Source organism: Monomorium pharaonis, chromosome 8 (assembly GCF_013373865.1).
Source record: "Monomorium pharaonis isolate MP-MQ-018 chromosome 8, ASM1337386v2, whole genome shotgun sequence".
In the NCBI taxonomy this organism is placed as follows: Eukaryota; Metazoa; Arthropoda; class Insecta; order Hymenoptera; family Formicidae; genus Monomorium; species Monomorium pharaonis.
The window spans coordinates 3,457,907-3,485,616 of record NC_050474.1 but is presented as its reverse complement, the minus strand read 5'-3'; the positions used below and the strand labels follow the sequence as shown (position 1 = coordinate 3,485,616).

Genomic DNA, 27,710 nt, shown 5'->3' with positions numbered 1-27,710 from the left:
GCGCGGAATGTTCCATCGCGAAAACAGCATCATAGCCAATATCTACCCAGAGGCCAATAAATATACAGGTTACTCCGCATTGTTCCTCCGAACAAGGTACGACACATTCGTTGCATTAGCCCTACAAATTGCTCCCTTTTTGCACATTAAAGATAACTCTTTTAACTTCAGTACAAAAAAAATCTTGGCTACATATTAATTTGAAACATTTTAATAGCATACATTCTAAAGATTATGTGAAATCGTTTGATAATCTATCACAAGTAAGTAGAGACGTGCTAATCAACGTTTTTTGATATCGAATCAAATCGAATTGTTAATACGTGACTTTTAATTAATATAATTATTATTTCGTTAAGTTTTAACATATAGAGATTAAAAAAATTTCTGTTATATATGTAAGAAAAATAATACTGATTATATGATATAGAGTTACTTAAAAAAAGAAACGATTTTATAAGATTGTTAATACACATACGATTCGTACTCAAAGGTTTCAGATTTTAAGATTTCAAACAATCGAAAACCGTAGAGGTTTAAATCCGAATTAAATTCAATCTGATTTGATTCGATTCGATTTCTATTCTAATAGTTCGCACATCGAGACACGAAAGAAACGGCCATTGTTCTGTAGTTAATGACAATGCGCCCGTGTTGCGCTTAATCACGCTCCCGAGACAATACTGTAGACACTAGTTGAGGGTTTCTAGGTGTTTCCTATCCCTTTGAGCCTCTTGATCAACGTGATCATAGCGACGCGCTGAACTGTTTGCACGTAGAGGCCGACCGCGATACTACGGCAGGATAGCCGAGTGTGGTTTGAGCGATCTCGTACGGCCAATGGACCCGCATAAATTAGAAGCGTTAATACGCGTTAGAGCAATCTCATCTTGGATATTGCCCGAGGGATAGCATCACGTATCCGTCAGCGTGTTCGCTATCGCGTATCGCGGCTGCGCCACACTTGCTGTCAAATTCTGGATACACGCAGATCGTAAATAATCGACGACAACAAGTGGAATGATTGATGAAGCGAGCAAAAATACATTTCGCAAATTATTTAGAATTAAAAAAAAAAGGAGTCGCGACGTCGCGGTTTTCGCGTTAATTAAATTCCCGCTACCTGCGATGTGTGGAGGTGAAACGAATTTGATTTCATAAATTGAGTAATTTCGTAATTATACTGATAGTCTTCTTTCACATATAGCACAATATAGCATTTTGTTTACTTTGGGATAGTGGTTAATGGAAACGCGGTAATTAATTAAAAATGTCGGTGCGCGGCGGCGCTCTGCGCGCACCTGATAACGAATTAATTCGAGATTGAAATTGTTGCTGAATGTTTGTCGATTTGCCTGAGAAAAATACGGGGAACTTGCGGGCTGGGAAGCTGTTGATTTTTCCTCCTCCCGCGGGGGAGGACGCTTCTATCTGAATGCGGGAAAAAATTAAAAATGGATCCGACGCGGCGTATAATTTGGATCGTCGCGGCGCGGCGCGGCTTTGAGGAGGACGCGCGCGACGCCCGCCGCCGCCGCCGCTAGGCGCAAACGGCGATTGGAGGCGCCGCAGCGCGCCGGTAGCGTCAACTGGCCGGCGCGGCGCGCGGAGGTGCGTTCGATAGCGCGACCTCACGCTACCCCCAGTACCCGGCAGAGCCTCGTACGGGAAAGTGCTTCGTTCGTCGCGTCGGTACTTTCAAAGCCTCCCTCGTACGCGGGCCGCGTGCAAGCGCTTCGCCGTCCTCTCTCTTTCTCTCTTTCTCTCTCTCTCTCTTTCTCCCGCCCTCTCTTTCTCCCTCCGTCTTTCTTTCTCTATTTTTCCTTCCCGCCCTCCCGGTCGTCGTCCTCCATTCGACGCTCTTTTCGAGTTATCGAGAGATACGGGACGCTCGATTCCCGATCAGCGGCCTCGTCGCGAGGAGCACTGAAGAAGAAGAAGACGAGGAAGACGGGTCGTTTAAGCGAGTTGCCCTCCTCGCGGCTGTCACGCGCGTCCCCGCATTCCTCCCTTCCTTCCTGCCACCCTTGCTCGCCGCTGCCTCGCGTCCCGCCGGTGAACGCCGTTTTACGTGCGGTTGAGTTTGCGTTTTGTGCAAGCGAGCCCCTTTGTGTTCCGTGGATTCTCGTTTTTGCTCAGTGTTCTTTTGTTGATTTTTGAGGATTTTTCAACGGCCTGCCCCCGCACGAGAAAGAGAGAGCCTAGGGGCGAACGCCGAGCGGACAGCTTTCAGTGAGTCATGCGCATTTATTTATACCTTGTTTTGTGCAATCGAAACCGTAGTCATTTTTTTTTTAATATTAAAATTAACATTGAATGGTTGAAGAATGAGATTGACGAAAGGTCTGCTGTACAAGGTGCCAAGGTGTTTCGAGCGTGCAGTTAAATCCTCGACGTTTTGTTTCGCGTTTTGATTTATCGTTTATGAAATATAGTTTATACCTACGTACAGATTTTGGATTTCAAGGCGATTATGGAGAGCACCAGGTGGTATCGCTCGTTTAAGGGCGCGCGATTAGCAAAATGGAGCAACGTGCCGCATGTGAACGCAATAATGCTTGATTGTTAATTGTCGCGTTAATTATACACTGCTGAATTATGTTTCAGTCCTTTTACTGTTCTTCCACTTTACGCACCTTTCTATTAGCCTCCTTTTATTATCATTGGAAAATTATAATTCCTTCGCACGCATGTCGATCGATATCAGACTCGATGAAATATATGTATGCGCTAAACTTTCTTGTAACTTTTGTCGTAATTAATTTTAATGGCTCGTACTTGTATCGTGTGCTTTTTGTGTCGCTGCATCGCATTTTTAATTTAAAGAGAAAAAAAGCCGTGTGAAAAAAATTGATTGTAAAGAAGAAAGCACTGAAAGATCTTGATACGATCTATGAATATTATAAGTAAGTACGACTATCAGCTACGCAAATAGAGCAATTGAAAAAGAACGAAGGAATATAAAGTAGTTTTATTTTGCTACATTTCACAAGTTACATGGACTCCGCGAAATACCGGCATTGTCAATACATATCGAAGCGCACAGCTTTCAACGCGCGTTTTTCTCACGCGCGTAGGAAAACACGTATCCTCGAATCGGTATATCACCCGTCTCGTATAAGCTCGATCCTCGGTGCATCCTCATTTAAAATAAATGCGCTTGTGCGAAGTGTCAGGTGTTCAATTCTCGGGATATGCGTCTTCAAAGAGATCGCGAACATTTATCGTCGCGGGAGGGTGCCGTGCTCCGAAAATTGGACGCTGTCGATATTTCGCGTCGTGGAGTGACGTTTCGCGGTTGTGCGATTTTATTTTTCGGGTATCTCCGAGTCGGAGGTTGAGTCGATCCCAGATCGTCGAGAAAACACGGCACGGTGTGGATTTCGAAAGAAGGCGTCGCCGGAAGAGCCGGGCGTCCATCCGTTCGTCCGTCCGCGCGAAAGCGCGACGCGGGGAAGCGTATGGAAAAGTACGTCGCGATAGCCGGCGAAGAGATAGAAAGCGCGGGATAAAAATTGTCGAGAGAGAGAGAGAGAGAGAGAGAGACTGTCAAGGGTCGCGGGAATGCAACGGACGATTGATAGTCGTACCTCGGTGTGTTATCACCGCCGTAAATTTCCGCACCACGGCGGCGTTCGCTCGCGATATTTTTCGCCGCGGTATCGCCGAAATAGAAAAATGTTTACGTCACGGACAGAAAGAAGCGTGATCGATATCGAAGGTGTCTAATTCCAATAACTCGCGCGAGATGCGTTTCGGGATGTTGTTGTTATCGCGACCGGCGTAACGTATCCTAAACGCAAATGCATCGCGGAGCTATCGCGTTTGTTAGCAAAATATTGTGCGCTTCCGTTTCCGCAGTGTTGAACTTTGCCGTTATAACTTTACCATTATGGAGCACAGTTGTTTAACGAGTTTAAGAGAGCTTAACTCTTAATGCTACCCGTGAATATCTTTCAAATTCATCGATCCTTCTTCGCTATCCCCTAACGAGATTTCTTACAAGAAATAGGAGTAGGTGCTATTTCTCGGTTAACGCGAATTTTGGTCAGCAATAATATTTTTATTACATTTATTAAATATTTTTATTAAATATTTTTAGTTTTATAAGCCGCATAATAAAGTATCTGTCGGACTTTAAAGAGATTTTTTTTCGCGCCGTGAAATGTACGCATTACTTTTTAAATTTCATTCTGCTTAGTACGGCACTGCTAATACTTACGGTATAACAAACGCGGCCGCAGTTAATGTGACACGCGAATGCGTAATTTGTCTTGCAATGAGACTTCGGAGCAACGAGAGCACGACGACACGTCGCCATTTCACCCCGAGACGACGCAACGTCACGAATCGCGAGCTGTGCACGCTTTCTTCCTCGACGGTTCAACGAACTCCACAGTAGTTTCAATGTAGCTCAATCCGGAGAGGAGAATAATTTTTTTTATCCCTCTGTATCATTAAACGGAAAGAATATAATCAAGGAAATTGCGAAAATTACGATTACCGATGCAAATGCACACAGAGAGAACGGATCCGCGATTAAAAAAAAAGAAAAAGGAGTTTTGTTTCTTCCGATCGCTAACACGTCACGAAGTTACGACGAATTCGCGCGTAAGAGGGACGGAACAGCCCTGTACCACGGCGCAGGTATATACTTCCCCGCCGCAACCCTCTTTCTATGTAAATATTTACGTTTATGTAGGGGCTTTACGATATGTAGGCTATGTATGAGGCCAATAGACGATCTGTAGACCATGCAGGAAATAGACTTCGGTAAAAGGCTCAGATTTTCCGAAGCAGATTCGCGAAATCAGATCGCGGGGGATTACAAATATTGGGTAACTCTGCGCAAATCCCTTTGTATCTCTGACTTATATTACTGTACCGCTCAACTCATACCACTCATATGACTCATACCACCGCACGAGAGCAGCGGAGGAGACTTTCTAGTTTCGAATTTTAAGCGTATAATACATTACGAGGATTTTATCCGTGTATTCCGATGTAGCGAGCCGTGCGCCATCAGAAATTAAACTTATGGTAATCGACTGAGTTAACATCGGGATTAAATAGTGTAAATGGTTCTATTCTTGCGATCCGCCGTTCGTATTCGTTACTAGAGAAATTCATAGAATTTTAATGCTTGTTGTTCAAGCCTTTGGTCAAGGGTCAAGGAGTTATCGTTTATGTTACCGCATCGCAACTTTCGTTTCGCAATGTATGCTGATCCCATTAGAGACTAAAACCAACATGCGGCGTAACGCATGGAATAGCGGTGCAACGGGACGGATATTTTTTGCCGCATGTCAGAGCAAGAAGGGATTCAAACGCGAGAGGGTGGAAATCTTTCCTGCCCACGCGACCGTATATCATTTCGGTTCTGCCACGTATATAAATCCAGTTATATAACGGCTCGTTTGCGTCCGTATAAAGTGTAAAGGATAGGTCGTATAAAAAATATTTTTTCGGGTTTTCCAACATGAAAAAGGTAACCTGACGGATGCTGGATGAGGACGCTGGGCAAGCAAGAAGGGATCAGCCGAATGGCCACTTTTATGCCTGTAAAATGCATGCATTTTGTATATGTATAAAAGCTGTAAGCTACCGATTACATTTTTTTCACGGTGACTGATGAAACACAAATTCAGCGCCATTGGTGTATGCATATATTTATACCTTAAGGATTATGCATTTTATTTTTAATTTACGTGCTAGAATCATTTTTTGCGAAAGATGCCAGATTGAATTAGCCATATAGGTAGATGTGTCTCGAGGTTTATTTAGTACGTTCTCATAGTGCAACTTGCACTATTGTTGGCAAGTTGTTTGCTCTATGATCTTTAAAAAAAAAACAAGATGTTTCGAGATATAAACTCACTTCGGTGAAATTATTTTGCTGTATACAATTGTATCGTTGAGAAGATTATTGCAAAGGATATTATAATTTCCGATATTATAATTAAATGAATGTATACCGCGAATTGAGTTTCGTAATTCTACCAAAACGAATGAGATAAACTGTCGTTATTTAAACGATTTATTTATTACACGTCTGTGCTAAAACAAATTTGTAAACGTTGTTTACAAAAAATAAATTTGTTATCGGAAGAGGTGTTAGATTATGTTTTTCAACGATGTATACGTGTGTAACTTAATGCGTACAGTCCCTTTAAAACATATCTCACCTTTAATGTATTTAATTATTTTAAGAGCATCGCGTAATGTACCAAACACGTCTATTTAATGCATCATTTTAAATACCTGAATATTTTCATTAAAACCGAGCTCTTGGACGAAACGCGCGCGTTTTTTGATAAAATATATCGTTGTGCGAGAGGAAACGGAGATTACATCGTATCTTATGCGAGCGCTCGCCGTGGCGTTCTCACGTGCGTTACAGAATAGTAATCGCGTTTGCGAATTCTGCGATGACTCTCTCATATTTGCAGTTTAAAGGGATAAAAAAGAATCTCTTCCTGCGAAATATAAAACTATATATGAAAAATTATGTCATCACTGGAAGAGAAATAAAAGTTTTAAATTATTCTGGCTTGAAAAATCAGAAACAAACGCAAAATTACAGAGGTCGGTGTAAAATGGAAAAGCGGATGGTTTTTTTTTTTAAATTAATCGTACATTTATTTATATACACCGCGATTACAAGTATCTTGATTGACGATACGCAATTATTTTGAAACAGCCAACGTTATTTGCATCGTTGATTTTATCCAATCACGATACGACGCACCTCAATTTTCCTGGTAATTGATCGACAGTTTGTCCATACGCGTGAATGTATGGAAAGGCAACATCGAAGCTCGATGGACCGTAGTCTTTGAACGAGGAAGAGGGAAAGAGGTGCGCGCGAGGTAGGAAAGAGAAAGGAGAAAGAGAAAGAGAGAACGAGGGCTTGAGACACGTCCTGGAGTATCTGCGAGAAGTGGTTGCGAGCAAGACTCGAAGAAGAACCTACGCGAAATCTAATTCGAGTACCTACGTAACGGTAGCGGGAGCAGGGCGGATGGGTGTAGGGCCTCATGAATATTCAGCGTATTTGTGGCCGGAATGCAGCACCGGGGTAACTCATTGTGCTCGACTACTCGCGGGGATTTGCCTCGCCTCGACGACGCGACGGAACGGACGAAAATTGGCGTAGGGTGCATATTCGTTAGAAAGCCATGCGCGACAGGTGAGGAAGGGCGCCCCGTCTCGTCTCGGTTTCTCTGCGACTCGTGTCCCTCGTCGCTCACCCCTCGCGCACCTGTCCTGACTTAGCGCTTAATGCCGGCACCGGGGATGCACGATAACAGCGTCCTTGACGCGTATTTCCGGGAGCGGCTTCCGGTTCGTCCGGGAATGCCCGGCGGCGATGTCACGCTACAGTGATATCGCGCGGTGACCTGATGTTTGCACAGAGGCATGAGAAACGATGCCGCTCGTCGTTCATTTTCACGTGAAAATTTCGTTTTCGGCGCTCGGGAAACAAACGTCGCTCGACGCGGATTGCAATCGACTTTTGATCGACGTGCAATAACGCTGCAGCAAGATTTTAATTTTGCGCACAATGGTTCGTAATCGGTCTTGTGAAAAATCTCGCATCGACGTGTTCGTTCCTCCTTCGTTCAGCTCCGCGAGGAGGAAGACTAAGATTGCAATATTAGCCACGGCAGTCGAGGGGAAAATGTAAAAAGTCGCGGGGAAAACTTGTCGACCGGTTGATTACAAGACCGATAATACTTCTTGATGGGATGATCCTTTTCAACTTTGTCACGTTGATTGCCGACGTCGGAGTCTCCAATTCCGGAATACAGTCGCGACGGCCGTCGTCAAGGTTGTCGGATTACAGGCGTTAAGGTTTATGAACTTCACGCCGAAGTACATAGTAATCTAAGTTTAAGAAAGCTCCTGCGCCGGCCGACTACACAGAGAACACACAGAGGCGAACAGTTGGAGCAGTTGGAATGGGACTTAATAGAATGCCGCGAGTGTCTGTCCTTAATCTTTGCACACCGAACTTGCCGTCTATATCGCCTCTATTTATCTCGGAATTCTGTCCGTACCTAACTTACCGACGTATAGGAGCTATCTTGATTATTTAATCTCGCTTTATGCGTTAATTGCCTGTGATTATTTCCGCTACTGTTTTTTCAAGCGGCAGGATCGATATCTCGAAGTTAATGCAACAGCGGCAGGAAACTCATTGCCATCGTTATCGATGTGATATCGCTATTACGTAGAAAAAGGAAGACTTGTGACTCTCGCGCAAAGAAACGCGCCGTACAATTTACGGATATTATCACCTTTAAATATCCAAGAATGAGGGATAATTTATCGTTACGAGACGGCGTCTAATATCGCCCCCGAATTTGTTCCTTTCGATAAATTTCTGATTCATAGCGGATCATAAACCGAGCACGAGTGAATATCAGCCAGGCATGTCGGTTATGGGTAGGTCTGACTGACCGGGGACGGCGAGTAGAAAGGGATTGGTTTTAGGGGTCGTTACTTGGCTCTCGAGAGAAGGTGCTCTCATTGAGATTTGCATATCAATGGGAAATGTTTATTGATGACTCGTCCGCCTACGTCAGAAAGGTAGAAGCGGGTTGCGCGCCGGTGAACGGGAGGCGGTGTATTCGCCTCGCCAAGATTTACTTCTTCGTCGAGTAACCGTCTTTGAGGTAGCAAGGAGACGCTCTCGGTATTTTCAGCGTCATTTAACATCTTACGACATCCGCCGGTTGAGAGATCCTCCTGCCGTGGACCCATACCCGTGGACTTCCGGTACGATCAACGTCTGTCTCGGTCAACGAACCAATATACAAAGGCTGAAAACATCCTCTAGGCGGTCCTGCCTTGCCATCTTATCGAAAGCGCTTTTTTCGAATTCCGCAAATGATACAGCAATCGCCGGGTTTTGCATACTCTTTCTCTTCCGCTCTTTTTTTTCTCTTCAGCGAGATTAATATAATCTATCTATCTCTCAGTTTGAAAGTTCGTGAAAAGTAACGGGGCTCTTTGGCCTCTTATTCTTATCAAATAAAAGTAACACTACCTGAAGCAATAAGCTTCGATCATAAGTATTTGGAATCGAGCATCTATTATTACTAGAGAGTCTTGTGCGGATATAATTATTCAGTTATTCAAAGCAAAATGTAAATACGGATTATTAATATAGATGCAAACGAGATTTCTGTATCTTCTGTTTCTCGGCTATTTACATATCATTTCTCGAAAACATGCAACGTGCAGAAACGGCAAAGGTACCTGCCCCAGGTACGAAATTTGTGTGCATGTATCTTGCTTTTCTCTTTCCGCCTCTCTTCGTGCTATTCTGCCGGAGATCAGCTACCGAAATTCGTGGCTTGCCTCGGCTCAGGCACTTTGCATACGTTCGACCATGCGGAGAATAACATGCGGCCGTTTATAGCTCGTTTCTTTGCTATTTTACGTTGACTTTACGCGTTTCAGCATTAGTTTTACCTGAAAAAAAAGATGTGTAACTCTTGTTTGTTAAATTAAATCTTCGTTTTATCAGACAAAAATTAGCATGACACATTAATTTACTCGTGTATACGCGGGAAAAAAAATTGAAAGAATCTTAATTAAGATATCGATTATATACATTTTGAAACGTGATTGTATCTGTTGACCGTATGAATGTCCCTTTCTTTCTCTTGGAAACTCTTTTTGCGACGTCGGATGAGTGACTATTTACAGAAAATGCGTTTTTGGATCCTTCACGGCACTTTACGGTTCAATTGTGCCGCGGATAACGCAGGATCCGACTCGATTTTGCACATTGCAGTCACGTAAGTTTCGATCGTGCGTTCCGCCTGATTTCGGATTCCTGGCGCCAGGTTTCGCCAACGATACATTGCCGGGCTTGTACGCGTCGCGGCCCGGTTCTGTTGGAATTGTTTCACACCGATTTTCACCGAATGCAGTTTGTCGTCGGTACAAATCATTTCTGTACGTATGGCTCGCGTGCAGATACACGGGACAGTTGCGCCGCACTGTACCTACATTTAGTGGAAGATACTACTTAATTATCCTCAACGGCCCCGAAGTTCAGATTAGATCTATCATCTTTAATAAACGATTCTATAAATTATATATTAAATGATGTACTTTTACCCACATTCGAATACTTTCCGCAATATACTTTTTTCTGCGTGGTTAAATGTTTCCAAGATAGATATTAAATATTTTTGTTGAAAAGCAAAAGAAAAAAAATTATAAACTAAAATACAAAAGAGTACAGTGCAGGATAATGAGAATACATTGTAAAAATAATGGAAAGATTGCAAAATGTAATTTTAAAACGGTCAGTTTTTATATTATATTTAACTGTAATATTTGAAAAAGTGGAGCTATGCATTTTAAGACCATTTATTTAATGTAAATGTTCGCAATTACGGACATCTTTACGCATGAATACAGGCTGAAGTTTTACGAGCTCAACGTTCCATTAAAATTGCTTGATTAATACTTTTATTGTGCACAGATTTTCCGGGCAAGGTTCATTCATTCATATGGGAATTTAGTTATGATGCATATACATCAGTCAGCCGTAACTCTTTTTTACTTTTAAAGATTTATGGATTTATTTTATATTATCTTTTTTATTTGCTGCTTGAGCTTGAAAAAGAGCGACAAAAAATTCGGATTTTAAGCCAGCGCTTTTCTGACGTTGGGGTGGAAGAGTTTATTATAAGGATTGCGACTGAAAAGATTAGCTTGTCACAGCTTGGACAGATTTAGCCGATGCGGAGAAAAGTATGTTGTGGAAGGTATTCGGATATATGAGCGTATCGTTTTAGACTGCTCTAGTAAAATATGCTACTGCGGTTGGCGCCGCGGGAAGAATTGCCATATCAATGTTGTAAATTCGCAAGTTTCGCCGTACCGTGCACCTATATATCGTGCATGCGCTGCGATTCAGATTGGCGTGATCCCCAGTAGAGAAATAAACTGGGCAACACGAATCGTTTTTTCATGCAGATAGTCGTTTTTAAGCAAAATGGTTTGCACTATTGGCTGATTTACGCGTCGTACTTTAATAGTTGGTTATATGATAAGTCAATTTACTATATAACTACATTTCTTTCTCGTTATTATGCAGTTTATTTAACGGCGAAACATTAATCTTGCAAATGTAGCAATCTCAACAATGTAAGAATTAGAGTCAAAATTATGAACTAATTACCTATTGATAATTATAACCGATTCTTTCGTTATTTTTTTAGTCACCGTGCCTCTTTAGTCGTAATGTCTTATCTTTTACCGTTAAGATAACCGTCGTAAGGGCACTCTATTCCATTGATAGAATTTGCAAATCACGCGGTAACCGGTTTCGAATTGTACGCAAGTGCATGAAAAGTACGAGTTTTGATCGAAGTTAAACGCGGAATCGTGCCGCGTAACTCTCGATCTTTCTTCCGTCTTTTCTTCCGGTAGGCAACGATCGACCGCTACGCGAGGGTCGATATCTAGCTCGGCGCTTTGTTTTCTCGCCGTTTGTTTCTACTCTAGCAATCCACGATGTAAATTGGATTCACAGAATCAGAATAGAAATTTGTTTGGTACGTAAGCCGCACGGTTCCTCGAGCTCTTTTTCACATCGTGCACGTAGCTCGTGGTATTCACGTGGCTCGGGATAGCTTCGTAGAACAGCAGGGGGTGAGAGAGAGAGCATAAAGTTGGAAGAAGGAGAGGATTTTTGGCGGGCTGCGAGGAGTAGTCGCATTGATTCTTCGCCGAAGGACCGGTACAGAGGGAATGGTCTTCAGCAGCCTCTACCGTCACCTTCTCTCGCTTGCTTCAAGAGCTCCCTCTCGTTCGATAATGGAGCCTCGCAGCGAGATACCTGCCTCGGCCTGCCTACCCGCACTCGTTGTGTGTGCGCGCGTGCACATATTTGCAAACGTTGACCTGTAGGCGAATGATGTCTGCGTATGCGTGTGGACATGTGTATGTGTTCAATGCTCTCTCGTGAGCTAAGACGTACGTACGTAGTGATGCATCGAGCAGTGGGGGGATACGGAAGCAGGGCACTTTGCGTGATTGGGCCAGGTTCGTGAGGCACGACGGGTCTTAACCTTCTTGTATCTTACCTGGCTGGCTCGTGAAGTCGCGCCGTTCACTCTCGACGAAACTTTCCTGACACCCAGTAGCGCAGTGCGCCAAGCCGAGCCACGCATGGCTGGCAATAACGGGAGATAATGGAGGAATCCTTTCCGGATTCTAGTCTAATCCTATTTTATTGTAGAAGGATACCTTTGTGTCCCGCGGAATAAGCAGGCTAGCGTGTGTCAGAACGTATGTTGCCCGCGAACGGATATTCCTTGCAAAATTCCTCGAACACGAAAATTACGAATTTTATGAAAGCTTTGTACACGTTGTACTCCTTTCAAAACCTTCAGTTGTCGGACGCGCGGATTCATCTCTTAAAGGGTTTACCTCTTGAAAGATTCTTTCGAGACTATACGTCCGTACGTATATCTCTGAGTGATCTTTTTACGTGGGAAATTTCTAATTTATCTATAACAAGAAGTAACGAATAATGAGTCGAGCGATTGTTACGATTTATGTATCATTTTTTTCCCGTGCATTTTGGATCCGATGGATTTTCTTCGCGGTACGCAGTTAAATTCATCCAAGCGTCGACACAGGAGATGACATCTGCCTCGCTTCGCGCGCTCAAGGCCGTCACGCGCGCGATGTTTCCTCGCGCGTTGCATCCCGCGTTGCGATCCAGGAAATTTCACCGCCGTGCATGAACACGTATATGATAATGGTGCTTTGTGCCGTGCAAAGATGATTCCCAGAGGATCTTTCCGAGGCGTGCCGACACCCGGCATTGTCGGTCTGCCGGATGGTTTATCATTCGGGCACATCTACCCCACGTGAAATTACTTTGACGAATTAATCACACTCCGCGGATTCCCGCCAACTTTAGCGATAACTTGGAATTTCCGCCGACACTTTCACTCTGGCTCACGTTTCACGGGGTAACGGATATTATTTTTGTACAGTTACGTTATAGATCCGCGGAAGTAATCGCTTCCCGCAGGATTCTTCCTCGCTTCAATGAACATCTTTCCGTTTTTCCGTTGTCCGATCGCCAAAAAGAATTATTCGTTATTATTTCGACTGTTCGAGAATGCCGGTATTATCCGCCTTTTCTCGAACGTAAAAAGCTATCCTAGCTCTTTGTAAATCCTCGCGAAAGGCACTTTTCTCGATTGAGAGGAACCGTATAGCGTCGTCTCTCTCTCTCTCTCTCCCTCTTTTTCTCGATCCCTCGCCTTTATTTTCCTTCGTCTTTCCCCTTGCCTGCGGTAAATTTCCGACTGGGGTTTCTCCGCGTTTATCGGGAAACGACGGGGGTAGGTTGGGTGGGTAATTTGGTTACGTGAAGTATTTTTATCGAACAGTAACGGAAAGTGTACGTAGCGACGTACGTAGGTGTGTGCTTTCGCCTCCCGTGGAAAAAATTTGCGGGCGTCTCATTCAGAAATCTCTCGGGCCAATGTTACGCGAGTGTTGCGAAAAGGTCTGCGTAAATTTGTTAACATCATAATACGTTTTACGTAATGAGATCTACGAGCCGATTACTTTGTCCGCGAAGGGAATTGCGTTTCAGATACCCGCCCCTTTCTACGCCTCGCCGTTCCTCGCGGCGAGGCATTACCACTCGCCTCTCGAGCACCCTGTACTTTACCGTGACTTCGGGATTGCGAAACGCACACTCTAATACGGAAGTCGAGTTTTCGCCGTGGAAACGTTATCGCGAAACGTATCGTGGGCGCGGAATGGCCATTAAGCGGCAACGTTCTCGAGTTTCGAGAAAAATAACCTTTTGCAGTTCTAAAGTGTCATAATTTTTGCATTCACTACCGTTTTTCCCTCCAACTTTGCGGTTCTATCGGACAGTAATATTCTTAGACCATCGGGATTCATCGCTCGAGATAGGGCTCTTTTATAAAGCCGGCGCGAATAAAAATTTCTTAATCTGTTAGGAGCTTTATGTGTACCGTTTACGAGCTCCATATACCGTCTCGATCTGTCATTCGCGATTTAAATCACAATTAATCGCGAAGAAACGTCCCAAACGGCACGCTAGTCCAAGTGGATTATATCTCGATTTTTATGGATTAATGAAGAAAGAGAATAACGTTCGGACAGAAAGTACGGGCGGAGAATCCCGTGGTTGGAGGAGGGCAGGTAGAACCCGGGCGAAGAGAAATATACCCTTGTGGTAGCGCTCGCCGCATTCCGCAAGGATCATTACGTCAAATAACAGAAATCTTCCGAATCTTGCCTATCCATCCTCCTTCCTCCGGCTCTCGCTCCCAACGCGGTCCTGTTCTCCTCTCGCTCGCTCCTCTTTCTCTCCCGTCCGACGTCCTCACCCTCCTTTCGTTATGCCCCCTCTCTCCCCGCTCTTCCCTCCTCATCGACTGCTCGCTCGCGCGGCCACTTCGGCAGCCGGTTCTACGTCTCGCACGGTCTGTTGGCCTAACTTCGTGCCGGGTCCATGCATTGCCGCTGACTGCTGCAATGGTGCCCTTACTGCCTGCAAATGGCGTGGAATCGCGCAGGTATAGTCAGCTTTAGTGGTGCGATTCGTCACCGCGGACGCGGACAGGTCTCACTGCACCTGCATTAAACGGCGCGCGAACAACCAATCGGTGCTTGAACGTCGGTCTCTTGACAGGAATCTCGAGTGGTCGACGAGACGTTCTCGTCGGGGCACGTCACACGCCTCGACGCGAGGCTCGTTTTTCTACAGTTCACGTGGGATAATATTTCCGACCGATTTTTTTTTCATGCTCGACATGCCGTAATGAAAAAGGCGCACGGCAGCGCGGTAATGCTTGTTGACACTTCGAAAGGGCAAATGCGCTTTCGCTCGTCAACGGTAACAATACCGATTAAATTTCAACAATTTACCGAGACGATATATACCGCGAGCTGCGCCGATCGAACTTGAATGGCGTCGAGTTTAAGCTCCTTCCGCGTGTGCTCTCCTGCGTGAGTAATTAGTCACTTCGCTGGCGTGCAACATTCCGCGGTAATAGCCGATTTTAGCGCGGCCTAAAGCCGATTATACCCGCGGCCGAATAATTCACGGTTAATTGTAGGTGATATAAATTGTCGCTGCGCCGATCTACTGACGTAATTAGTAAAATATGGAATTAACGATCCTCGCTAATGCATGGCGCAGCGTTATCGCGCAATGTTTCGTGAATATGCATGCGTATTGAAACCCGCGGAGAATTTCCCATGCTTTTACGGCTTTCCGCCGGTGGCGCCTTAAAAAGATCGTACGTTAATTGTTTGATTACGTTAACGTTTTAATTAACTACTCGCAATTAAACCGGCTTTAAGATCATACAGTCAACTATCTGTTACAATTCTAATTATTAATAATGCAGGCGCATTATGTATCATTGTTCACACCTGTTTGAGATGTGCAGTGTGAAAAAAAAGTGAGTTTATTCAAATTTATTTGTTTAACAAATAAATTTGACGATGACCAAATTATTCATTCTACCTTTTAATAACGTAATCAATAAAGAAAATGATTCAAAATTTCTCATGTGATATTTTCATAACGTTCGCAAATGCGCTGTTTCTTGCATTCTGACTTTTAATTACAAAAGGGTAATGCGGAAACGCTCTTTCTCGAAGGTAGGTAGGTAGGTAGGTAGGTAGGATATTCAGACCTAATGAATAGCACGCGAGAGGAATGCATGCACGCTCGTTTACCTATCAACGGCGCACGCAGATCGCGTCTCGCGCTACCGTCTGTCAGGGATTCCGTTAATTCACGGGCGGCAGGGGAATGGGAAAATGAGGAAGCATGGGAATTCAATATCCGCGTCGGTGCTCGCTAAAAAACGCTTGCGCCTGATTTATCCTGCTATTTTACGCTCTCGTTCAATCGGACTCCGCGCAATTACGTCGGCTTCGATTCCCTGATTACGAACGATCTCGGAGCGATTGCCTCGTAGCTTCTACGGGGCATCAATGCAATCACGCTAGTTGCGACGGCAAGGGCTTTTTGTCAGATAATTCGATCTCTTTCCCTGCAGCCTAGGCGCAGCATCTTCCTACTTACGTAAGAGGCGACCAGCCGACCTCTATCCTCCGCTGTCGCTTCGTTACGTGTGCGCGTAAACGTGACTAGACATTTTTCCGCGATTGCACCCATTCACCCGGAGTGAACGGACCTCGATTTTCAGTAATTTTACGGAATTCAGCCGGTCGGGGCCGAAATCATCCTCTCTGATTCGCGCGTGATTATACGCGCGCGAGTCCTCCGGTTTACTTCGCGCCGAAGTCAAAGAGCGGACGGAGAAGAAGGAAGCAAGACGTAATAAGTAGTCGGGATTGAGAGTTAGGGCGTGTCAGACCGTTGGTAAAGAAAGGTTGCGAGCTACGGTAAGAAGGGTAAGATAAAGAGGAGAAAAAGAGTGAGCAAGGGAGAAGAGCTCGGGTTAATGTCGCAGCAGGACGCCCTTCGAAAAAGACTAAGAAAAATTTGTGGAGTAGACCGGTTCGAATTTGAGAGGTTCAATTTGATTCAACTCCCGTGCGACATCGATGTGGAAAACTACACCCGGAGTAAAAGTTTCCGCGAATTTCAAATAATCCCGAATAGGATGCAATTTGCGGAAACAGAATTCCGACGTTCAACCGACAAAAGTTTGCTGTATCCAACGTTTTCGCGGGGATAGATCTTTTCGTTAGTGCTACGAAACTTGTTCCACCACTTGCCAATTTGGCCGAGGTGTTTCTTCATTCGAATATAAGTTTCTCACGCATTTATATGTATTATATTCTAAAATTATTATTAGTTAAAATCCATATTAGTAGAATCATCTAGGAAGTATTATAAAAATTATTTACTATTTGCGGTATCTACTACGATTAAAGATCTTTAGTCTGCTTGAAGCGGTCTCGAAAAAATAATCAATACAAGATAAATAAATTAATACTAACGATTGACTTTTTAAGTGTCTGTTTATACCGTATATCTACGTAGTGATTTAAATTTCAAGACGTCTCGGGCAATGTAATTAAGATAGGAGTAAGAGAGAATGGAAAGAAATATCTTTCCTATATATGTGTGCGTATTAGTATGTGTGTCAGGCTGCTCGCTGGCGGTGACGGCAGAACGCATTTCTTCGCTATCAATCGGGTCATAAATTATAGCAGGCTTTTACGTTCATTCATAGGATACTCACGAACTCACGAAGTGACATAATCGACCCTGTTCCCACAGTAACTCAATGGAAGCGTTTTACGTCTACAATACGACACGTTGCCACGTACCTCCCTTTTCTGAGGTTATTCGTGGGGTCGTTGAAGTTTTAAGCGACATTATGACATTCACGGATACGCTTTCAATGTTTTCCAAATATTAAGAGTTAAATTAAATAAACGAGGGAAAGATGAAAATATTACAACTTTTGGGACACCACGTCAAATTTAAAGGGTGGAGTAAGTTAATATTACTTTTTAACGAAATTAAGTTAATGGCTTATAAAATTAATTTAGTTGTGTTAAAAATTACTTGATGAAAAAATTAACTCGGTTAAAAGTTATGTTAAGATTAAATTAAGTTAAATTTAAAGTTAGTTTTGAAAAGCGTTATTTAATATCAAATTAGAATTTTTTAAGTAAACTACTCAAAATAATTATAATATATGGATCATTTAAAAGTTTTAATATTTTATTTCTAAATTAAGTTTTTATCAAGTAATAAAGAAATATTGTTTTTTATGTAGAAATATATTTTTCTTTCATAAATTTTTTACATAGATAAATTGTTAATAACTTGGGAAAAAATTAACATATAAAATTAAGTTAAAACCTATTAAAAATTTTTAACTTTATTATATTTTAACTTTATTCAGTTAACTTTTTAACTAGTTATATACTACTCAACCCTACAAATTCGTAATGTGATAACGTGGTTAATTTGCCCTATTTAAATAAACAAGTAAATATATTTTTATAACAAGTAAATATCGAAGATGTTATAAGAAATATTTGGTTCTCAATACTTAGACATTTTTCTCTCAGTGTAGATCACGTGTAAATAAAATTCGTAGTATAACGAAAGTCATTCGCTATTCATTCCTATAGATCCGTCCGACCAACGGAGCTGCGCAATGGTGTCAATCGTGTTTCCTATGGAAATATACCGTAATTGGTTTGCTGTAATGCACTTAACTGTCAGGCAAGTTTACTATTAGGTAGGACAACCGACCCTTGATATGTTTATCTATTTATTACTGACTGCGACTAATGGAATCTGACAAAGTGCAAGTTCGATCGTTACATTATTGCCGATCTTCACGCGTTACGTCCGTGGGAAAATCGAGGAAAATAACCGCTGTCCGACCGATCCCAAGAATTTCGTCCTGTTCTCTTTGCTTAAAAACCCAGACTTCTTTCAGGAAACCTTTTTTTACCCTCCGTTTTACACGCTTCTTTCGAGGCAATCCTGATGGGATATGGCCGGGACATATTTCGGCGCATAAGGGGTGTGGTTTTATCTGGATCGATTCTGTGAAAATCATTTCGCCATGCGAGAAGGGATGATGCCACCTTTTCCTTACCTTACCGTGCGGTAGATCGTCCTGTACCGGATGTATAATATAATACACGTCGTCACTGTCTAACTCGCCTCTCTGTCTCCCTTCTGAAATCATAAATCCACGACTTCGCGGCATTTCTCGAGCGTATTATTTACGTTCAACGCTTAGGATTTCCCTCTTGCTGGCAAACAAGTTTCTCGTCGTGTAAAATTAGATTGTATTTTATTTTTGTTGATGTTAAATCAACATTTCATAATCACCTTGCATTTCGTGCGCAATTTTTTAAAGATAATGAAATGTCCGCGGTACATTCTGACAAGTGATAATTACACGGGCGAGTTTCCTTTCACATAGTTGACCTCTGAATGTATAAAGACTGCATATGCCGTCTGACTTCTGAGATTTTTGAGAGAATCAAGTCTCAGTGCGTTAAAATGGCCATCGCAACTTACCTAAAGTTATAAACTGCAAGTAACGATTAATGCTCGAAAGTCGAAGACAAAAGATAAGCCAATTGATTCGTCCACATCCATATGCAAAATTTAGCTTAATCATTCGGGATAAATCGCATTTTTCTTTAAATAAAGTCATCCGTGTCCTCGATCGATATTATTCATCGACGTTTCGCCGCTTTAGCGCGGTGACTTTAGCCCGCCAACCGACATTGCAGTCTTTGCGGTATTGCATTCCTCGCTCCTTCTCGCCCCTGATAGAGGAATTTACCGACGACCCTCGGGGTATCCGTTAATCTCGAGATCAACGGATTAAAGTGAGTTCGTGCCGTCCACACGAGAGCGTGGAAGAGCTGATATCAACCGGCGACGCGAACATTTCGTCGTAGCGTCGAATACAATTATAGTATGCAAGAAATACAAATGGCATGTTTACCATGGAATTGACAGCCAGAGTAATTCTTTGCTGTAACAACTTCTTTCGATATTACGAGAGTAGAAACTGAAAGCTCGTTCCTCAATCTGCTGTTGGTTTTCTCTCTTCGTTTTATGTGCAATGCAAGTTTCAAATTTTTATGATTTAATTCTGGAAACGCGCAATGATCATATAATATAATTAATTTATTAATTTAATAACAAATGTTTTCTTAGGTAATAAGAACTTTCTTTCGTTAAAATTACATTGTGCATTTTGTGTTTACTGTTTTTTATTCGTATCATAAATTTGTCAAGTATTTTCTCACGATACATTCGTTAATCTTGAGATCAACGGATTAAAGTTTGTTCTGGCTGTACGAAGAACTGACGAAACGAGCTGTCTTCACTTCCCCGTCTACCTTGCCCCTCTTTTGCTCCTCTCTCTTTCTCTCATCTTCCGCTAGATCCAACATCAGACTTGGATATGAGCCTCGACTTCGAGGCGGAGCCCAGTATTTCTCGACTAATCTCGAATTCATTGTACTGTGCTAACACGAGATAACTGAGGCGTTCAATAATAATTCTATAGTCAAATGAAACATTTCGGCGGTATGATGATTAAGTCGTGTCCGAGATTAAACATATAACAAAGGCAGAGAGTGCGCATATTCATACGTCATTATTTAATGACGGGTTGTAACTTAAGCTAACGGTTTTCAGGCCGATCTCAGAAGCAACTCAGTCAGATTGTGGAGAATTTAGGAGAGAAATGTAATTTTCGATAATAGTCATGTGAAAAGTTCCTTAGCTTTAGCTGTATTGAAGCCTATTTGTTAGAACTTGGCGTGAAAGGCGCGATGAAAAATGAGATCAGATTAAAGTAAATGCATGCAACGGATCTGAAGGGCTCTCGAAGCATTGCTCCATTCACGGTTCCTTCAACTCGTCCGTGTTAGTAAACATAGGACGCAGTCAGGATTACTCATACTATGGCTACCGGTTCTACGGGGCTCGGTATACCGGTCCCTCTCAAATCGTCCTTCGGATTCACACACAGAGAAGTCAGAACGTTCTCCAGCGGTACTGACGTAAGTTGAATCGAGAGACGTTGGTATAGACGAGGACGAGGAGATGCTAGGTGAGGAGATGATTTGGGATACACCGTAGCGAGAGCGGAGATGTATACCGACGTATGGCTGGAGGGCGAGATGTTTTTAGAGGAAGGGAGTGAAACAGGTAGAAAGGTGAGAGACGCGGCCGAGGCGGGAGAAGATGCCGTAGAGGGACTGGAGAGAATTGCGAGACCACGGATGGTAGGAACACGCCGATGGGAAGAGAGCAAAGGGAGAACCTTGGTTCCGCCATGGTGGTAGGGATGGAACGCGGTTTGTTCACTTTCCCGAACGATCAGCTCGCTTCCTCAAGGCGCGGTCGTGACCTCCCGCCGGTCGGAGGAATCATTGCCGATGTGAAATTTCGTCGGGCTATCGTTTCTACGATCTCGCGTCCGTTTATCACGTCATATTTCTCTCGACTTGATTGAGTTAGCCGTCAAATCGCTGCCAAATCGATGGTACATACTCTCGCACGCGCTCGTGTGATCCACGAATTAAAAGCACTGTCGCCTCTTTACTTTCTCTCAATGCCTATGTTTTTTTTTGTTTTTTTTTTTACCATTATCTCGAGCGTTAACCGTTAGTCATTGATTCCTATTCATATCTTACGAAACGTCGGGAGAAGTACGAGAGTTACGTAGATTAATTATTGCAATTAAGAGGGCGTTAACGATTTTCAACGCCGAGTCTTCCGTCACTCCGATGACGTTATTGTGGGTCGTATGGCTTTATGTAACTTTGCGATTGCGTAAGATTTATACTCGGCTCCGAACTTTGAAACTGCAGTAACTTGCAACGCGAAGTCCGGGCGAAACATTATGTGCACGTGGAACACGAAACCACCGTGAAAGAAATTCAAAAGGTTGTCACGTAGCTTCGAGGGGCAAGAGTAGCGAGGGTTCGCGCTCTCGACTGTTGTCGTGCAAAACACGTCATCGGATGCGCCGCTTCCGAAACCGGTTTTCGAAAATCGCGGGAATCGTCAGGTCACAACACAACTGACATCGTATCGATCAGTTTAGATTACTCTTTTGCGATACGTTTGTAGTAGTGTCGAGCAACGTTGTCGGATAACAGTGGACGCAATACGGAAGTTAGGATACAACCTAAAGCTTGTCTTGTCGGTGACATCCGGGGATAAGTTGGACCCAACTAACTTCAGTACTGTATTGTTACAAGTTGTTGCCGTGGGCATCAGCATGGCGGATGATAAAAGATGTCTCGGAGTTCAAGCATCGCTACAATATATCGCTTGACACGGAATTACGTATTCTATATTTTAGCTAGATTTTTATTGGCACTGATCAATACACATTTTTATTAAATCACTCACGGTAACGTAACGTGATTGAAGAAAATTCACCGCAAGAAGATAGACTCTATGGTGTTACCGGTCCGTTGCTCCTTTGTAGCGAGAGGTAACCGTTCGCTGATAAGTCGAGTCTCTCCCTCTCGACGATGAACGAAGGCGGCGAATTTCCGAGACAATGCCTGGGCTTTGCGCACCGGCAAAGTCGCTGGAGGACGTCGACATCACGCTTGTACAACGTTGACAGATTTTCTGGGGGGTGGATCTCGTGTAGCCTCGTCTACCTCGAACCGTTCCACTCAGCTGAAGAGCCGGGAGACGACGTCGGTTGCCGATTGTGGTCGGCGATTGGACGAGGGAGGCAAAACTCCACAGGTCGCGTCACTCATTGTCGCGTCATCGCGGCGCGCTTTTGTCGTACTACTACCGTAGCGCCTTTTAGGCGCCGTTCCCATTGTTCTTTTTTTTTTTTTTTTTTGTACAGCTAGTGAAAGCATACGGCTTATCGCCGGCAATGCCGTATATTGGATTCTCATCACTCCGCGGCGATAACTCTTGTCGGCCGACCAACGGAAATGCGCGTCCCGATGCCTCTGACAGCGGTCTCCAAAGTTTGGTGATGCCCGACACGTCTCGCCCGCATGCCGCACATTCGACCGCCTATCATTCCCGCGCTCATTCAATTGTTTGTTATGGATCCCTATTATTTGATATACAGGTCGCTCGATAGAGGGTAAAACCGCAGGAGATTGTGAAAAACTTTATAGAGAAATATATATTATTACGTGTCTCTCTTACTCTCTTTCTCATTATGAGCTCCGACATTGTCAGCGGGATATTGATGTTACAACAAGGAAAAGAATATCAATTATTATGTATTATTATGTATAATATATTCGTCCCACGGCGGCAAATATTATACGAGCGGCTTCGAAGTTACGCCAATTCGAGTTTACGGGGAACGTGTTATTATTTAGTAGCGTCCACCGTGTGAGATATAATATTCTGTTATTAAGTATCGCATCAGGGCAGATCAGACTATTCTGCTGAAATATCCCTTCTCTCAAGATCGGCTACCGTTACTCAGCGTGCCTTGGCATTCTGATCGAATTATAGTCCTTACGTCCTAAGACCAAGCTGACGCTCCTACGAGGCTTATACGAGGCTCGCCTGAGCCTGAGACACGTCCAAGGTGAACCGGTGTTCAGAGAGGACCGCCAGCAAATACCTGTAGGTACTCTACATACTCCGTGGCTTGAATGTTGCGGATGTTCGTCGCACGTGTAACCTTAGGCCCCTGTTACGGGAAGATCCAGCGAGCGCGCGCGTCTCGAGTATCGACGCTGCAACGGTGAATTTCAAATTTAACGCCGTCGCCTCGACGTATGAATCGTAAAATTACACGAATGCATATCGTTATATACATAATAATATATGCGCGATAATGATCGTCGGCATACGTTCGATGTGAAAATGCATTTGGACTCCGCATCGATGTTATACATGCTTTTTTCGCGCAATTCGTGTAACACGATAGAGTTCGGATAATTACAAGCACGATTTATGTATGACGTGAACGAATGGACATCATGTGGCATTAATGAAATTCATGTCGCTCGATTTGGTAATAGCGCGCACAGGTTTTACGATATGACAATTTCGCTTATGACTCAATTATTTAATTAAAGCACATTTTACATTACAGTTAATACATTAGCAGCAAAAAAAAAATAGATCACGAATACCATACTCGTATTCAGAAAAAAAACATCGTGCATTTTGTTATTTAAAAAATGAGACATTTCGCATTATTTTAATTCATAATATATTTTAAATATGAAATTAAAACTCTGAAAAATACGTGCTGAATATGCAGCTTGTTGTGTATTACAGTTTTATTTTTAATTTTATTTTGTTTCATTTATAATTTAAGGTACATTTATGATTATTAATGTGGGTGTTGTTAGCGTCTCAAATATTAATTTGTTGAAAGTGTACGTCTTCCTCGAGATGGCGAGAAAATATTTGCGCAAACTTCTGCAGGTATTTTGTTGCTTGATTTATCGTCAAATTGGTTTCTGCACTTTGAGTAATAATTTGAAAGTTTTCCTGCGTACGTAGCAAATTATTCTTGAGAAAGAAACCAATTCCCTCATAAATTCCGAGCCGTGAAAATTTTCTGGCCTCGATATGTTCTAAGAAATATGTGCTGCAAGAGAGTTTTGCTTTCTTCTGCTCGGAAACTAAGTGAGTTAATAGGCGTACAATACTGTCGCATATCTTGCTACTTCACTGTTCCCGTTCGTCTGCAGTCGTTAATTAACAGATCGTTTTTCGATAAATGTTACGCCGTTGCGGCAGCGTACAGAAGCCTCTGCGACAGACAGCTCGATTTGCAATCGTCGGGCGTTTTCAATTCGAACAATTCCGTTACGAAGGTTCGTCACCGATCGTTTCTCACGGACCGTTAAACCGGACGATAAAAAAAAATTTTTTATTCTTATCTTATGCGGCAGGAGCGATAACCGTGATACCTCCCGTAAGTCTTCCACTTGGTAAAAGAAAAATTTCGCCGTCTGTGCACGCTTACGGACGCGAGATCGAACGTTAATCCATGAAAGATCGAGAGCGATTTACGAGTCCATAAATCCGCTTTCAAAGGATTTCTTGACGAACGTTCAGGCGAGACGGGGGGGGAGGTGGGACGGCGGTGGCATAAAAAAAAAGAAAAAGAATAAACGTCGGTGGGGAAACTCCCCATCCCTCTATCCCCTCGTTTCTCAATGTCGAATCAGACGGCTTTGCAAACGCGTCGAAGGCGTTATAAATTCACATGTCCAGCGTGTTACACCTGCAACTGTAGGTACATATCCAAGTCGCAGTTGCGAACTGCAACATTCGAAAACGATAAATCGAATCTTTTAAGAAACGGCCGTACGACATTCGGGATTCTGCGGTTTCCTGCAATAAAGTAAAAGGTTTATTCACCGACGCATTCGGAGGGAGAAATTGAAATGGAATAATAAAATGAAAGTATATTGAAATTATTGCAATCGGCGACTGAAATAAAGGACTTCAAAAATTGTGATTACTATTCCTTTTCTTCGATTATTTCACTCCCGCAGGTTCCATTTCGTGGCGGCCGTCGCTGCTCTCCCGAATTTCGACGAGCGTGTCTTAAAAGCAGCGCGCCGCACACTCCCCGAGCGTATGCGCTCGCCGGGACGTTGCTTTCTCGTACGCGCCCGGAAGTATCCTTTGGTTTGCGGAGCAACTTGCGCGGTCGAGTTTGGGGTTCTACTAACCCCCGGCAATTTGCTTTGCCAGCGTTTGCCGTGCCCGCACGTGCCGGTCCGACAAAGGCGGTTCGCCATCGTCATCGACGTGCGCCGAAGACGACGGTTTGAGTCGATAATTCGAGGAGCAAGGACCAGGTCGTCAACTCTCTCGGTCGCGGCTCGGAAAGCGCGAAGATTAAGCAACGGGATTAACTCTCGCAACCGCGAACGCTCCCTTTATGAGTTTGCAATGGAACGATAAAGCGCACACAGCAGCGATGTGTATGCCCTCGATGAACGAGCATTTTAAAGCCGGTTGAGTTTTGTTGATCGATAAGTTATTCGTACGGTAGGTGATAAGTGAAGTGTCCAAATGTGATTTTTAAATATGATTCGTTAATTTCACGTAAAACGACACTGCCAATATACACTCGGAATTTTCGACATCGACAATTTGCGCCAAATTTGTAACCTGTATGAGCAACGATTCCCCGAATAGAAAATATATGGCGAACCGAAAATGCTTTACAGTCGCAAAATTGTGTGACATGACAGATGCAAAGAGGGCATACGTCGACATCAATAGTTTCTGAAAAAAAAAAGTGAAGTTTATCATGTATCGTCGAAGCGAATATAATGCCGGAGTGGAAATGCTGTTACATTCTACCGTTCCAAAAAAAAAGCTTCGGCTCGCATATCGTAGTTTGGAAACCGTATCGAGCGAAGTCTACATAATTATTATGCGCATGTTGCATGTTGCATTATCGCGAAACGCGAGATGGCGGGTATTTTCGGTATCATTAAATTTATATTACTCGCTCGTATATTAATCATGTTCAATGCGCCGTTACATGTATATAATATATATCTATTGCACACTCGAGTAAACCAGCAAACGTATTTGTTCGTAATACTATTACGCATTATATGTAAAGCAACATTATTGGTTATTATAATATCTAATTACAGATGGTTTCATTATCGTTCGATTAAGGCGTTTATCACGTCGTTCTTTTCTCAATAAAATGTTCGTGCTAATCGTTGTGAAAGCAACGCGGCTGTTGCATTTAAATTAACGCGCATCGCGTAAATAGAGGTTTGACAATAGCGCTGTTTGTCATTGCCGTGGTCTTTTTTTTAAAATCTTTGATTCGCGCAAACAGCGCAGCTGCAGTGTAAACGGTAATCCGTTAACTTCGTTTAACTTCGAGGTGTCTGCAAATATCTCATTACATCATTGATGATCGCTCGACCGCAATAACCGGTCGTTGTCGAATATCTGCGTTTGTAACAATCGACGGTCATCCGACCGTCGCCTGATTTACCCGATTGAAGTGCCAATCAGAGATTTGCGGGTTATTTCCGGGATGTGGAAAACCCCTGTAAATCGTTGATTGGCACACCACGCGGCCAACATGATAGCGCGCGAGTTATCGACGAATCACGAAGTCAGTTGATATTTCCCGTCGTCGGCACCGAACGGCGCCGATCGATTTCCGTAGCGCGGAAAATGCCCGACATCATCCTCGCGTCGCGTTGTAACGTGCGGCATGCACCAGCCGGATATTCGGTGCATTGACTACGGCGACGACGACGACGACGACGACGTCGGCGGCGACGACGTGTCGTGTATCGTGTATCGACGTGTGTTGGCCCGGTCGAATTTACAAACGCGATCTCGCGCTGGAGTATCGCGTCATATTTTAATTAGCGGAATGCCGGTGGAATTACCGCACGCCGACCGCTCCGCAAATATCAATTAGCCAAGTATCGGGCGCTGGCCATAGCCATTAATGCGACGCAAATATTTAGTCTACCCTGACCAAAACCGGTATATTGGCCTCACGCGCATCGCCTTCCGAATCGCACGTACACATCTTGCCGGACAAACGCACGCTCGCGACACGTCGTAACCACGGCTTCTCGCGGCTGTTCTCGCACGTGATCCTCGATCATTTTGGCTGGACAAAAATTCAAACGGGGTAGCGAATGGACGTTAACTGCTGCGAGCGAGCCGCTTTGTGATTCCCAGTCGCTTTGCTCTTCCCTATTTTCCGCTTTGTCAGTTCGGTCGTCACGTTTAATCCATTAAACCCCCAACGTTCAACTAAGTACTCGCGCAGACCGGGCGGTCTGCGTTGCAAATTTTAGAAGCGAACGTGTTTTCAAACAGGCCAATTTTCTCTAGTGCTATGTACTCTGAGACATTTTCGCCACTCAGCAGCTGTGAGGCGACAAATTTTTTTTAAGCGGAGTTTTAAAATGCCTCCCAGTGTTCCAGTGTTGTCAGTCCGATCGCGATAGGCCCGCTTTGGGGAAATTTGATATCGGATTTTGCCGATAGTTAGCGGGTGCTCGCAATCTCTTTTTAAATCGGGCTGTCAGTCTGTCGGGCGAATTCGTATTATTTTTCGGATTTTCGGGCGAGTATGGGCCAGGATCGCCGGGGCGATGTGTGCAACGATCTCACGGACGCAGTCATCAGTTTTTTAACCCGGGGGCTCAGCTCGACACGCGTCATTTAT

The 27,710-nt window shown here is 43.6% G+C and overlaps 1 protein-coding gene across 10 annotated transcripts in view; it reads left to right on the top strand.

Annotated features, from left to right (window-relative positions):
- LOC105836219 (protein turtle) overlaps positions 1-27,710 on the top strand; it is a 256,293-nt gene that overhangs the window by 28,419 nt on the left and 200,164 nt on the right. For 9 of the 10 annotated variants that reach the window (XM_036290536.1, XM_036290542.1, XM_036290539.1 and 6 more), the window contains exon 1: positions 1,623-2,232. The exons of the other annotated variant lie outside the window; for it this stretch is intronic. The gene's annotated coding sequence lies outside the window, so the exon portion shown is untranslated. Of the gene's footprint in view, positions 1-1,622; positions 2,233-27,710 lie in introns of those variants that run through there. 10 annotated transcript variants of the gene reach the window in all.